The sequence below is a fragment of the Entelurus aequoreus genome, linkage group LG07 (genome assembly GCF_033978785.1).
Source record: "Entelurus aequoreus isolate RoL-2023_Sb linkage group LG07, RoL_Eaeq_v1.1, whole genome shotgun sequence".
Classification (NCBI taxonomy): domain Eukaryota; kingdom Metazoa; phylum Chordata; class Actinopteri; order Syngnathiformes; family Syngnathidae; genus Entelurus; species Entelurus aequoreus.
Genome location: NC_084737.1, coordinates 3,782,202 through 3,794,554, shown reverse-complemented (window position 1 = coordinate 3,794,554; position 12,353 = coordinate 3,782,202). Strand labels below are relative to the sequence as shown.

At 40.2% G+C, this 12,353-nt stretch overlaps 1 protein-coding gene across 3 annotated transcripts in view; it reads left to right on the top strand.

Annotated features, from left to right (window-relative positions):
* Nucleotides 1-4,186: 4,186 nt before the first annotated feature.
* mfn2 (mitofusin 2) overlaps nucleotides 4,187-12,353 on the top strand; it is a 60,487-nt gene continuing 52,320 nt past the window's right edge. For 2 of the 3 annotated variants that reach the window (XM_062052419.1, XM_062052420.1), the window contains exon 1: nucleotides 9,272-9,468. The gene's annotated coding sequence lies outside the window, so the exon portion shown is untranslated. The other variant, XM_062052418.1, reaches the window with a different exon arrangement.

The following is a 12,353-nucleotide window of genomic DNA, read 5'->3' as shown; positions in this document are numbered from 1 at the left end:
ATAGGATGCCACCTTTCATCCATCCATCTTATTCCGCTTAGCCGAGGTCGGGTCGCGGGGGCAGCAGCCTAAGCAGATAAGCCCAGACTTCCCACTCCCCAGCCCATACTTGCCAACCTTGAGACCTCCAATATCGGGAGGTGGGGGGCGTGGTTAAGAGGAGAGTATATTTACAGCTAGACTTCACCAAATCAAGTATTTCACATATACTGTATATACACTACCGTTCAAAAGTTTGGGGTCACATGTAAATGTCCTTATTTTTGAAGGAAAAGCACTGTACTTTTCAATGAAGATAACTTTAAACTAGTCTTAACTTGAAAGAAATACACTCTATACATTGCTAATGTGGTAAATGACTATTCTAGCTGCAAATGTCTGCTTTTTGTTGCAATATCTACATAGGTGTATAGAGGCCCATTTCCAGCAACTATCACTCCAGTGTTCTAATGGTACAATGTGTTTGCTCATTGGCTCAGAAGGCTAATTGATGATTAGAAAACCCTTGTGCAATCATGTTCACACATCTGAAAACACTTTAGCTCGTTACAGAAGCTACAAAACTGACCTTCCTTTGAGCAGATTGAGTTTCTGGAGCATCACATTTGTGGGGTCAATGAAACGCTCAAAATGGCCAGAAAAAGAGAACTTTCATCTGAAACTCGACAGTCTATTCTTGTTCTTAGAAATGAAGGCTCAAACACAAAATTGACCCCAAACTTTTGAACAGTAGTGTATATATATATGTATGAAATACTTGACTTTCAGTGAATTCTAGCTATATATATATTTTATTTTTATTTTTTATTTTATTATACATATAAATAAAAGACATACTTGAATTTGAGTGTTCTGCAGGCTATCCGGTAGATGGCAGTATTGTCCTGCTTAAGAGTGTCACAACATTGCTGTTTACGGTAGACTAAACGTGACGTGTGTTGTTGTGTGTTGTTACCGCGCTGGGAGGACGTTAATGAAACTGCCTAACAATAAACCCACATAAGAAAGCAAGAACTCTCTCTGCTTGTTGTGCACTCTACTCTCTAAAAGCCGTAGATGTTATGACGTCATTGGGCAGGCAAGCTGCTGGGAAAGCGGACGTGAGGACGGCTGTCCCCACTCAGGTCCGCATTGAGCTGGAGGGGGCGTGGCCTCCAGCTCCGGCTGAATACCGGGAGTTTGTCGGGAGAAGGGAGGTTGTCGGGAGAGGCGCTGAATACCGGGATTCTCCCGCTAAAAACGGGAGGGTTGGCAAGTATGCCCCAGCCACTTCGTCCAGCTCTTCCCGGGGGATCCCGAGGCGTTCCCGACGTGTCCTGGGTCTTCCCCGTGGCCTCTTACCGGTCGGATGTGCCCTAAACACCTCTCTAGGGAGGCGTTCGGGTGGCATCCTGACCAGATGCCAGAACCACCTCATCTGGCTCCTCTCCATGCGGAGAAGCAGCGGCTTTACTTTGAGTTCCTCCCGGATGGCAGAGCTTCTCACCCTATCTCTAAGGGAGAGACCCGCCACCCGGCGGAGGAAACTCATTTGGGGCGCTTGTACCCGTGATCTTGTCCTTTCGGTCATTACCCAAAGCTCATGACCATAGGTGAGGATGGGAACGTAGATCGACCGGTAAATTGAGAGCTTTGCCTTCCGGCTCAGCTCCTTCTTCACCACAACGGATCGATACAGCGTCCGCATTACTGAAGACGCTGCACCGATCCGCCTGTCGATCTCACCATCCACTCTTCCCTCACTCGTGAACAAGACTCCCAGGTACTTGAACTCCTCCACTTGGGGCAGGGTCTCCTCCCCAACCTGGAGATGGCACTCCACCCTTTCCCTGGCGAGAACCATGGACTCGGACTTTGAGTTGCTGATTCTCATCCCAGTCGCTTCACACTCGGCTGCGAACCGATCCAGTGAGAGCTGAAGATCCTGGCCAGATGAAGCCATCAGGACCACATCATCTGCAAAAAGCAGAGACCTAATCCTGCAGCCACCAAACCGGATCCCCTCAACGCCTTGACTGCGCCTAGAAATTCTGTCCATAAAAGTTATCAATCAATCAATGTTTATTTATATAGCCCTAAATAGGGTTGGGTATCGTTTGAATTTGAACGATTCCGATTCCGATTCTTTGTTTCGATTCCGGTTCCTGGCGATTCTCGGTTCCGATTCTTCTTCTACCATGCCGCGATCAATGTGTTTGACAGGTAGTCCCTGGAAGGTGGTATGTATTTTGGGTTGAGAGTTTTCACCATATCCCTGCAAACATAAACAAACATGTAATGTTGCTGTTACTGTTTAGCCCAGTATCAATTAGCTTAGCTCTAACGTTATTGCTTAACTAACCTAAATGTTGGAGATTCCACCTCTGAAAAGGGATGCAGTCTTTTGACTATGTGGGCAGTGACCTTTCTGTGGCACTCTTCCGTCTGTGGCACCGACATCTTCCCCATTGCCGCTACGGTGAACGGAGTACGCTGAGCACATCGCGGAGCCTGGCTAGCAGCTTGTAAATTGTCTATGGAAAAATATGCGGGCTAATTTGTTAGCTGCCTCAACGTTGGCGCAAAACACATTATTTATTGCATGTATATTGTTTTACTTACCGGATTCGGACTGCAGTGCAGTCACCGAGGTGGCAGGCTGGGCGTCGGAGCCAGAGGAGGACGGTCGGCGCAGCGCGTCGAAGACGGGACACGCATTTATTTGTACTCCATGAACTCAGAGGTGCTTCATCATGTTCGACGTGCACCCTCCTAAGCATGAAACAGTCCTGTCGCACGTGTTACATTTCGCCGATATTTCATTTTTTTTTAGTAAAATAAAGCCACACTTTCGACCGCCGACGCCCGCTATCCATGCTTGACTGACTCGCTCGGCTACATAGGCTCGGCTATGCTAACACTTCCGGCGGTGGGCGGCTTCTTCTTCCGGTCGGCAGACTTATTCTTTTTTTCCGGTCGGCGGACTGGGTATCGAAACTACGAATTGAAATTTAAACTTTTGAACGATTCCGGGAGAATCGGAAAGTTAGTCCCGGTTCCAATCGATACTCGATACCCATCCCTAGCCCTAAATCACAAGTGTCTCAAAGGGCTGCACAAGCCACAACGACATCCTCGGTACAGAGCCCACATACGGGCAAGGAAAAACTCACCCCAGTGGGACGTCGATGTGAATGACTATGAGAAACCTTGGAGAGGACCGCATATGTGGGTAACCCCCCACCCCCAACAAGGGGGGGGGGGGAGTTAATTTCATTGGAGCCTTGAGTAATGGCCGATACCGATACACTATATTGCCAAAAGTATGGTGTTCACCCATCCAAATGATGAGAACCAGGTGTCCTAATCACTTGGCCCGGTGTATCAAATCAAGCACTTAGGCATGGAGACTGTTTCTACAAACATTTATGAAAGAATGGGCCGCTTTCAGTGATTTCCAGCATGGAACTGTCATAGGATGCCACCTGTGCAACAAATCCAGTCGGGAAATTTCCACGCTCCTAAATATTCCAAAGTCAACTGTCGGCTTTATTATAAGAAAAGTGAAGAGTTTGGGAACAACAGCAACTCAGCCACCAAGTGGTAGGCCAGGTAAACTGGCAGAGAGGGGTCAGTTATGGTGTGGGGTTGTTTTTCAGGAGTTGGGCTTGGCCTCTTAGTTCCAGTGAAAGGAACTTTGAATGCTCCAGGATACCAAAACATTTTGGACAATTCCATGCTCCCAACCTTGTGGGACCAGTTTGGAGCGAGCCCCTTCCTCTTCCAACATGACTGTACACCAGTGCACAAAGCAAGGTCCATAACGACATGGATGACAGACTCTAATGTAGATGAACTTGACTGGCCTGCACAGAGTCCTGACCTGAACCCGATAGAACACCTTTGGGATGAATTAGAACAGAGACTGAGAGCCAGGCACATCAGTGTGTGACCTCACCAATGCGCTTTTGGAAGAATGGTGGACAGTTCCTATAAACACACTCTGCAACCTTGTGGACAGCCTTCCCAGAAGAGTTGAAGCTGTAATAGCTGCAAACGGTCATATTGAACCCTATGGGTTAGGAATGGGATGGCACTTCCAAGTTCATATGTGAGTCAAGGCAGGCGGCCAAATACTTTTGGCAATATTGTGTATTAATCTGATACATGAGCACAAATCATAGTATCTACTTTTGATATTTCAAAGTGAAATGACATCGAGAACCATGGCGGATGAAAAGAAAACACCAACCTTATGAAGTGGAGTGATCATCTATTCATCACAATAATGAATGAAGTTCAGCACCATGCAGTAAGGTGAAGGATGTGAACACGTTTGTTACTGGATACTTTTCTAACATGTTTCTAGAAGCCTTGGAGATGTTGTATGTGTAAGTAATTATTTGATACTTGTTTATGTTGACAAATGTGCTGTTTTACACTGCAGTGTTCTTCAATTCATTCTCAATTATTTTCTGGTACGCCCCCCTAGGGAAAAGAAAACATTTTGTGTCTCCCACTCCCCCTTTGCCAAGACTATAAATATCATTTGTCTATGAAATTGTTATAAGTACACCTCTGCTTAAAATTCTGTCTTTATTTAACGTTACAGACAACAAAAAACACTATAGATCACCTTACAACTAGGGATGTCCGATAATGGCTTTTTGCCGATATCCGATATGCCGATATTGTCCAACTCTTTAATTACCGATACCGATATCAACCGATTCCGATATCAACCGATATATACAGTTGTGGAATTAACACATTATTATGCCTAATTTGGACAACCAGGTATGGTGAAGATAAGGTACTTTTTAAAAAAAATGAATAAAATAAAATAAGATAAATAAATTAAAAACATTTTCTTGAATAAAAAAGAAAGTAAAACAATATAAAAACAGTTACATAGAAACTAGTAATTAATGAAAATGAGTAAAATTAAGTGTTAAAGGTTAGTACTATTAGTGGAGCAGCAGCACGCACAATCATGTGTGCTTATGGACTGTATTCCTTGCAGACTGTATTGATATATATTGATATATAATGTAGGAAGCAGAATATTAATAACAGAAAGAAACAACCCTTTTGTGTGAATGAGTGTAAATGGGGGAGGGAGGTTTTTTGGCTTGGTGCACTAATTGTAAGTGTATCTTGTGTTTTTTATGTGGATTTAATAAATTAAAAAAAAACGATACTGATAATAAAAAAAACGATACCGATAATTTCCGATATTACATTTTAACGCATTTATCGGCCGATAATATCGGCAGACCGATATTATCGGACATCTCTACTTACAACAATGAACAAAATATTTAAAGTGCATTCCTTTTCCTGAAACTTGCCCCCCCCCAAAAAAAATCCTTACATTTTTGGACCGACTTGAACCAGTTAATACTGAAAAATAAATGAAATTAAACTCAAACAATATTACATTCAAATTGGCACAATATATGAAACACAACTACAAAAAATGAACTAAACAATTTGTGCTGATTGTTTTTTTTAATAATGAGGAAAGTAGAATTAAAGACTACAATGAGCCCGTTTTGTAGTGCACAGCTTTTCGAAGCGAGGTTTGAAGCATCAAACTGCATGATACTGATAAAGCGTGTTTTCTATGCCTGGCATCGCACCGAACATCTAAATCAGGGGTCACCAACCTTTTTGAAAGCAAGAGCTACTTCTTGGGTACTGATTAATGCGAAGGGCTACCAGTTTGATACACACTTAAATAAATTGCCAGAAATAGCCAATTTGCTCAATTTACCTTTAACTCTATGTTATTATTAATAATTAATGATATTTACACTTAATTGAACGGTTTAAAAGAGGAGAAAACACGAACAAAATGACAATTACATTTTAAAACATAGTTTATCTTCAATTTCGACTCTTTAAAATTCAAAATTCAACCGAAAAAAAGAAGAGAAAAACTTAAAAAAAGAATTTATGGAACATCATTAGTAATTTTTCCTGATTAAGAAAATTTTAGAATTTTGATTAAATAGGTTAAAATCCAATCTACACTTTGTTAGAATATATAACAAATTGGACCAAGCTATATTTCTAACAAAGACAAATCATTATTTCTTCTAGATTTTCCAGAACAAAAATTTTAAAAGAAATTCAAAAGACTTTTAAATAAGATTTAAATTTGATTCTACAGATTTTCTAGATTTGCCAGAATAATTTTTTTGAATTTTAATCATAAGTTTGAAGAAATATTTCACAAATATTCTTCGTCGGAAAAACAGAAGCTAAAATGAAGAATTAAATTAAAATTTATTTTTATTCTTTACAATAAAAAAAATAAATTTACTTGAACATTGATTTAAATTGTCAGGAAAGAAGAGGAAGGAATTTAAAAGGTAAAAAGGTATATGTGTTTAAAAATCCTAAAATAATTTTTAAGGTTGTCTTTTTTCTCTAAAATTGTCTTTCTGAAAGTTATAAGAAGCAAAGTAAAAAAATTAATGAATTTATTTAAACAAGTGAAGACCAAGTCTTTAAAATGTTTTCTTGGATTTTCAAATTCTATTTGAGTTTTGTCTCTCTTAGAATTAAAAATGTTGGGCAAAGCGAGACCAGCTTGCTAGTAAATAAATACAATTTAAAAAATAGAGGCAGCTCACTGGTAAGTGCTGCTATTTGAGCTATTTTTAGAACAGGCCGGCGGGCTACTCATCTGGTCCTTACGGGCTACCTGGTGCCCGCGGGCACCGCGTTGATGACCCCTGATCTAAATCGTAAAAGATTTGCAACAAAAAGATTTACCACCAAAACTTTATTTTTTGAAAACATATTTATGGAAGTAGAATTGTCTCACATCAATTTATATACATCAATATGATATGCGTATATTAATAAATATACAAATACAAATGTGATATACAAATAAATAAACCATTTGTATAAATAAACTTGACCCAGAGCGGTCTGGGTCACAGAGCATTATATGCAAAATGCCCGGAGTTCTCTGCACAAAAACAATCCACGTCTTTCCAGAGAGAACCCACAACGGGCCTGAGCTAGCTAACGTTAGCGTTGTATTAGCTAATGCTAATTTATCCAGTTCATCTGAAAGATCGTGCAAGCTGCTTATTTGATTGTATCAATTAATGCAGTTTCATGACCCGATGGAGATACTCATCTCTTACCAGGCTGCAGTGGCCTCTGCTGGTTGTTCAGGGGAGTGTAGGTCACATTTATTTGTGTGTCTGGTTTGTGGGAGGCAAATTCAATAAAATCAAGCATATTTATATTCAAATCTCAAAAATATATTTACAAGTACATGTTTATTTATACAAATTCTTGATTTATTTATGTCACATTTTTATGTTTATAAATTTTATTTGTATATATTTTCAAATCTCAGAAATATATTTACAAATACGCGTTTATTTATACAAATGATTTATTTGTATATCACATTTTTATTTGTATATTAATATATGCATATGTATTAATACCATATTGATATATATAAGTTGATGTGAGACAATTCTACTTCCAAAAATATTTTCTAAAAATTACAAATATATATTTTTTTAGTTTAGTGCAGTGTACTTCAACCACTGTGCCGTGGGATATTATGTAATTTCACCTATTTGGGGTAAAACATATTTTTTGCAAATGATGTGTTGTTGTTGAGTGTCGGTGCTGTCTAGAGTTGGGCAGAGTAACCGTGTAATACTCTTCCATATCAGTAGGTGGCAGCAGGTAGCTAATTGCTTTGTAGATGTCGGAAACAGCGGGAGGCAGAGTGCAGGTAAAAAGGTGTCTTATGCTTAAACCAAAAATAAACAAAAGGTGAGTGCCCCTAAAAAAAGGCATTGAAGCTTAGGGAAGGCTATGCAGAACCAAACTAAAACTGAACTGGCTACAAACTAAACAAAAACAGGATGCTGGACGACAGCAAAGACTTACTGTGGAGCAAAGACGGCGTACACAAAATACGTCCGAACATGACATGACAATCAACAATGTCCCCACAAAGAAGGATAAAAACAAGTGAAATATTCTTGATTGCTAAAACAAAGTAGATGCGGGAAATATCGCTCAAAGGAAGACATGAAACTGCTACAGGAAAATACCAAAAAAAGAGAAAAAGCCCCCAAAATAGGAGCGCAAGACAAGAAGTAAAACACTACACACAGGAAAACAGCAAAAAAGTCCAAATAAGTCAGGGTGTGATGTGACAGGTGGTGACAGTACACCTACTTTGAGACAAGAGCTATAGTGATGCATGCTTGGTTATGCTTTAAAGTCATATCCAACAATTGCCACAACCACTTTTTACTGTCAACTGAGTTTCGTTTTTTAATGATTTCTGCTGGTGGTGTGCCTCCGCATTTTTATCAACGGAAAAAATGTGCCTTGGCTCCAAAAAGGATGAAAAACACAGCTTTAGTGGCATAAAAAAACACATTTCTCTCTGCGTGGTCCCCAATAATGACTGACCTTAGCTGCCAGTTCTACTTACCTTACAGTTCTACTTACCTTACAGCAGTGGTTCTCAAATGGGGGTACGCGTACCCCTGGGGGTACTTGAAGGTATGCCAAGGGGTACGGGAGATTTTTTTTAGATATTCTAAAAATAGCAACAATTCAAAAATCCTTTATAAATATATTTATTGAATAATACTTCAACAAAATATGAATGTAAGTTCATAAACTGAACATCAAATCAAGTAGGCTATTCCATTCATTACAATGCAACAATGCAATATTCAGTGTTGACAGCTAGATTTTTTGTGGTCATGTTCCATAAATATTGATGTTACAAGATTTATTTTTTTGTGAAGAAATGTTTAGAATGAAGTTCATGAATCCAGATGGATCTCTATTACAAGCCCCAAAGTGGGCACTTTAAGTTGATTATTACTTCTGTGTAGAAATATTTATTTATAATTGAATCACTTGTTTATTTTTCAACAAGTTTTTACTTATTTTTATATATTTTTTTCCAAATAGTTCAAGAAAGACCACAACAAATGAGCAATATTTTGCACTGTTATACAATTTAATAAATCAGAAACTGATGACATAGTGCTGTATTTGACTTATTTATCTCTTTTTTTCAACCAAAAATGTTTTGCTATGATTAGGGGGTACTTGACTTGAAAAAATGTTCACCACTGAAAAAAGGTTGAGAACCACTGCCTTACAGTTCTACTTACCTTGCAGTTCTACTCCAGAGCAGCAGGGGGCGACAAGTTGCATGAGCACATCCGCTGGCGAGACACCCCGGAAGAGGCCGAGGGGCGTCAGTAACATTGTAACATTATAACATTGTCATGTCCGCGACATTGTTGTCACATCGTGCCGAAACATGTTGATTACAATGTTGGTTTGACTCTCCACCACACTACAGAGCGACGGTGAACCAAGACGGACAGCTTCTTGCTAATAATTAGTAGTCAGTGTGTTGAAGAAGCAGCATGAAAGAGGATTATTTGTGAAAGGAGAGCTCCATCCACGGTAAGACAACATAGCACCTCTATTTGCTTTAATGACCTCTACTTAGATGTTATATTTTCTTTAATAACCTCTACTTGGCTGTTATATTTTCTTTAATGATGTACATGTCAGAATGCAGTCCATGCTAGCTGGCCCTGACAAGTAACTGCAAATGACGCAGTGATCAAATGCAACACTAACTTATATTCTCATGTACTTTCATTGTATTATCTCACTTATTTTTGCATCAAAACCAACCTTTTAAGCCGCTGATTGTAAACACTTGTCATCGTTGGTAGAAATATGCACATACACTATGTTGCCACAAGTATTTTGCCACTAGGGATGATGTTGTGTGGTGTTCGGGTCTGTGGGACCCGATTTCATTTTTTATTTAAAAAAAAAATTATACAATTAATTAATTTTTCCAACTGAGACTCACTGACTTTGGCTCATTTTCTGTAAAGAACATATATCAGAATACATATTTAATGACCACACACCATACACCCCCCCTCAGAGGTGGGTAGAGTAGCCAGAAATTGTACTCAAGTAAGAGTACTGTTACTTTAGAGATTTATTACTCAAGTAAAAGTAAGGAGTAGTCACCCAAATATTTACTTGAGTAAAAGTAAAAAGTATGTTGTGAAAAAACTACTCAAGTACTGAGTAACTGATGAGTAACCTGTTGGTTTAATGATGACGGCAACAAATAATGCACAAAAAAATAAAAATAGCGATGAGCAAATTCAGAGCCAGGAATATCTCTTAAGCAACTAAAACAATAATATATATTAAATAATAATACATTAACATAAAAAAAATGAAGGCAAATTGAGCCACAATAACTTAACAGCACCATAGGCTCAGTAGGCACAGATTACAAAGGAAAATAACAAGTTAGCCTTTACGCAAACCATAAACTGATAGGTGTGGGCTGCACCTGGGAACACACTGATTGGTGTTTCTATGCATGCGTGTGTGTGTGTGTGTGTGTGTGTGTGTGTCTTTGTCTGTCTCTATGAGGCTGCAGTGGGTTAATAAATGTCCCCACACGATGTACATTTGACAGTGATTCATAGCAGGGAAGCTAACATCAGCCTACGGTGACAGCCAAAATATCTACTAACGTTACTTACCGCCATGTGCTTCCTCAAATTTGACGTTGAGTTCATGTAAGCTTAAGCTTGTTGCCGCTGAAACTTTATGTGCAGTTAATCATGTGACCGCCTGGCTCTGTTTGATTGGTGAAACGGAGTCAAACGTCACCGGTGACTGCATTTGATTGGTGAAACGGAGTCAAACGTCACCGGTGACTGCATTTGATTGGTGAAACGGAGTCAAACGTCACCGGTGACTGCATTTGATTGGTGAAACGCAGGCATGCATAGATCCTACTTTGAAGGTCTGTCTGACAAAGCAAAACAAACAAAGCCTGCATTAACATATGGATAAAAATCAGTAGTGAGTAGCGAGCTGAATGTAGATAAATGGAGCGGAGTAAAGTAGCGTTTCTTCTCTATAAATATACTTAAGTAAAAGTATGTTGCATTAAAACTACTCTTAGAAGTACAATTTATGCCAAAAGTTACTCAAGTAGATGTAACGGAGTAAATGTAGCCCGTTACTACCCACCTCTGCCCCCCCTACACATTTCTATTACATATAAGATGTCCGGGTCCACTGGACCCGGGGCTAACAGAAGTGTGGAAATTGATGTTCTGTGTACCACACACACACACACACACACACACACACACACACACACACACACACACACACACACACACACACACACACACACACACACACACACAGCAGGCCTAGACAGGAGGAGGACAGAGTGTAGGTACACAGAACATCAGAGGGTCAAATGTGCGAGAAAATGAGAGCAGACAGTGTTGACAAACAATGTTGCAACCTTGTGTGAGAACCGCAGGTGCAGTAACACAAAAGAAGAATCCCTGTGGGATGTAGAAACTGACAGAGAAACGTTCATATTGTTGTTACTCAGCCAGCGTTTGTGGGTCTGATGGACCCCTTGCATTTTGTGGCTTTTCAGAATCAGAACTACTTTATTAATCCCCCAGGGGAAATTAACATTTTCAGCACAATCCCATTCAAGATCAGACAAACATTACAGGGAGACAGAACAGGATCGCTGACGGGTCTGCCAACTTGGGGGTGTTCCACGCCATCGTCTGATGGGGTGGAGGGAGCATGGCCAGAGAAAGGAGCAGACCCAACAAAGCAACCGAGAGAGTCGACTCCACCCTCGGCCGCTCACTAACTGACATACTTGCCAACCTTGAGACCTCAGAATTAGGGAGATATTCAAAAGGCCCACTGGGGGTCACACATACATAATATATATACATATATATGTATATATACATATCGAACCGATTCCTTATGGAATCCAGATAGGTTGTTGTGTGTGCACTGAGTTCCAAAAGCCATAGATGTTATGTGACTGGGCCGGCACGCTGTTTACATGGAGGAAAAGCGGACGTGACTGAGGACAGCATGCGGACTGTTGCGTTGACCAGCTCTTCCTCCAATGGGGAATTCAAATTGCTAGTCTCTCCCAGATTCTTTTAATGGCAATAAGCTGGAGGTTATATTGAACACCAGGCAGTAGTTGGTATTTTGTGGTTTATTGTCAAAGCTTTGAAGACAAACGTGAGACCAACCCAGTACACAAGCGTTCCCTCGCCCCGTCTAGATCGGTCTCCCTTCAAAACCACGGAAGTGCTGTGATCCTCTCCTTCCTCCTCCCCACCTGCTGTCCCCCAGCCCAGCACCGCTCCGTTTCCTTATCTCAGGAATGCTACGGCAGTCTCAACAGTTCTCTCTCATCAAGGACACTCGAATGCAAGCAGTTTGTACCAGACGAGACATTAGCT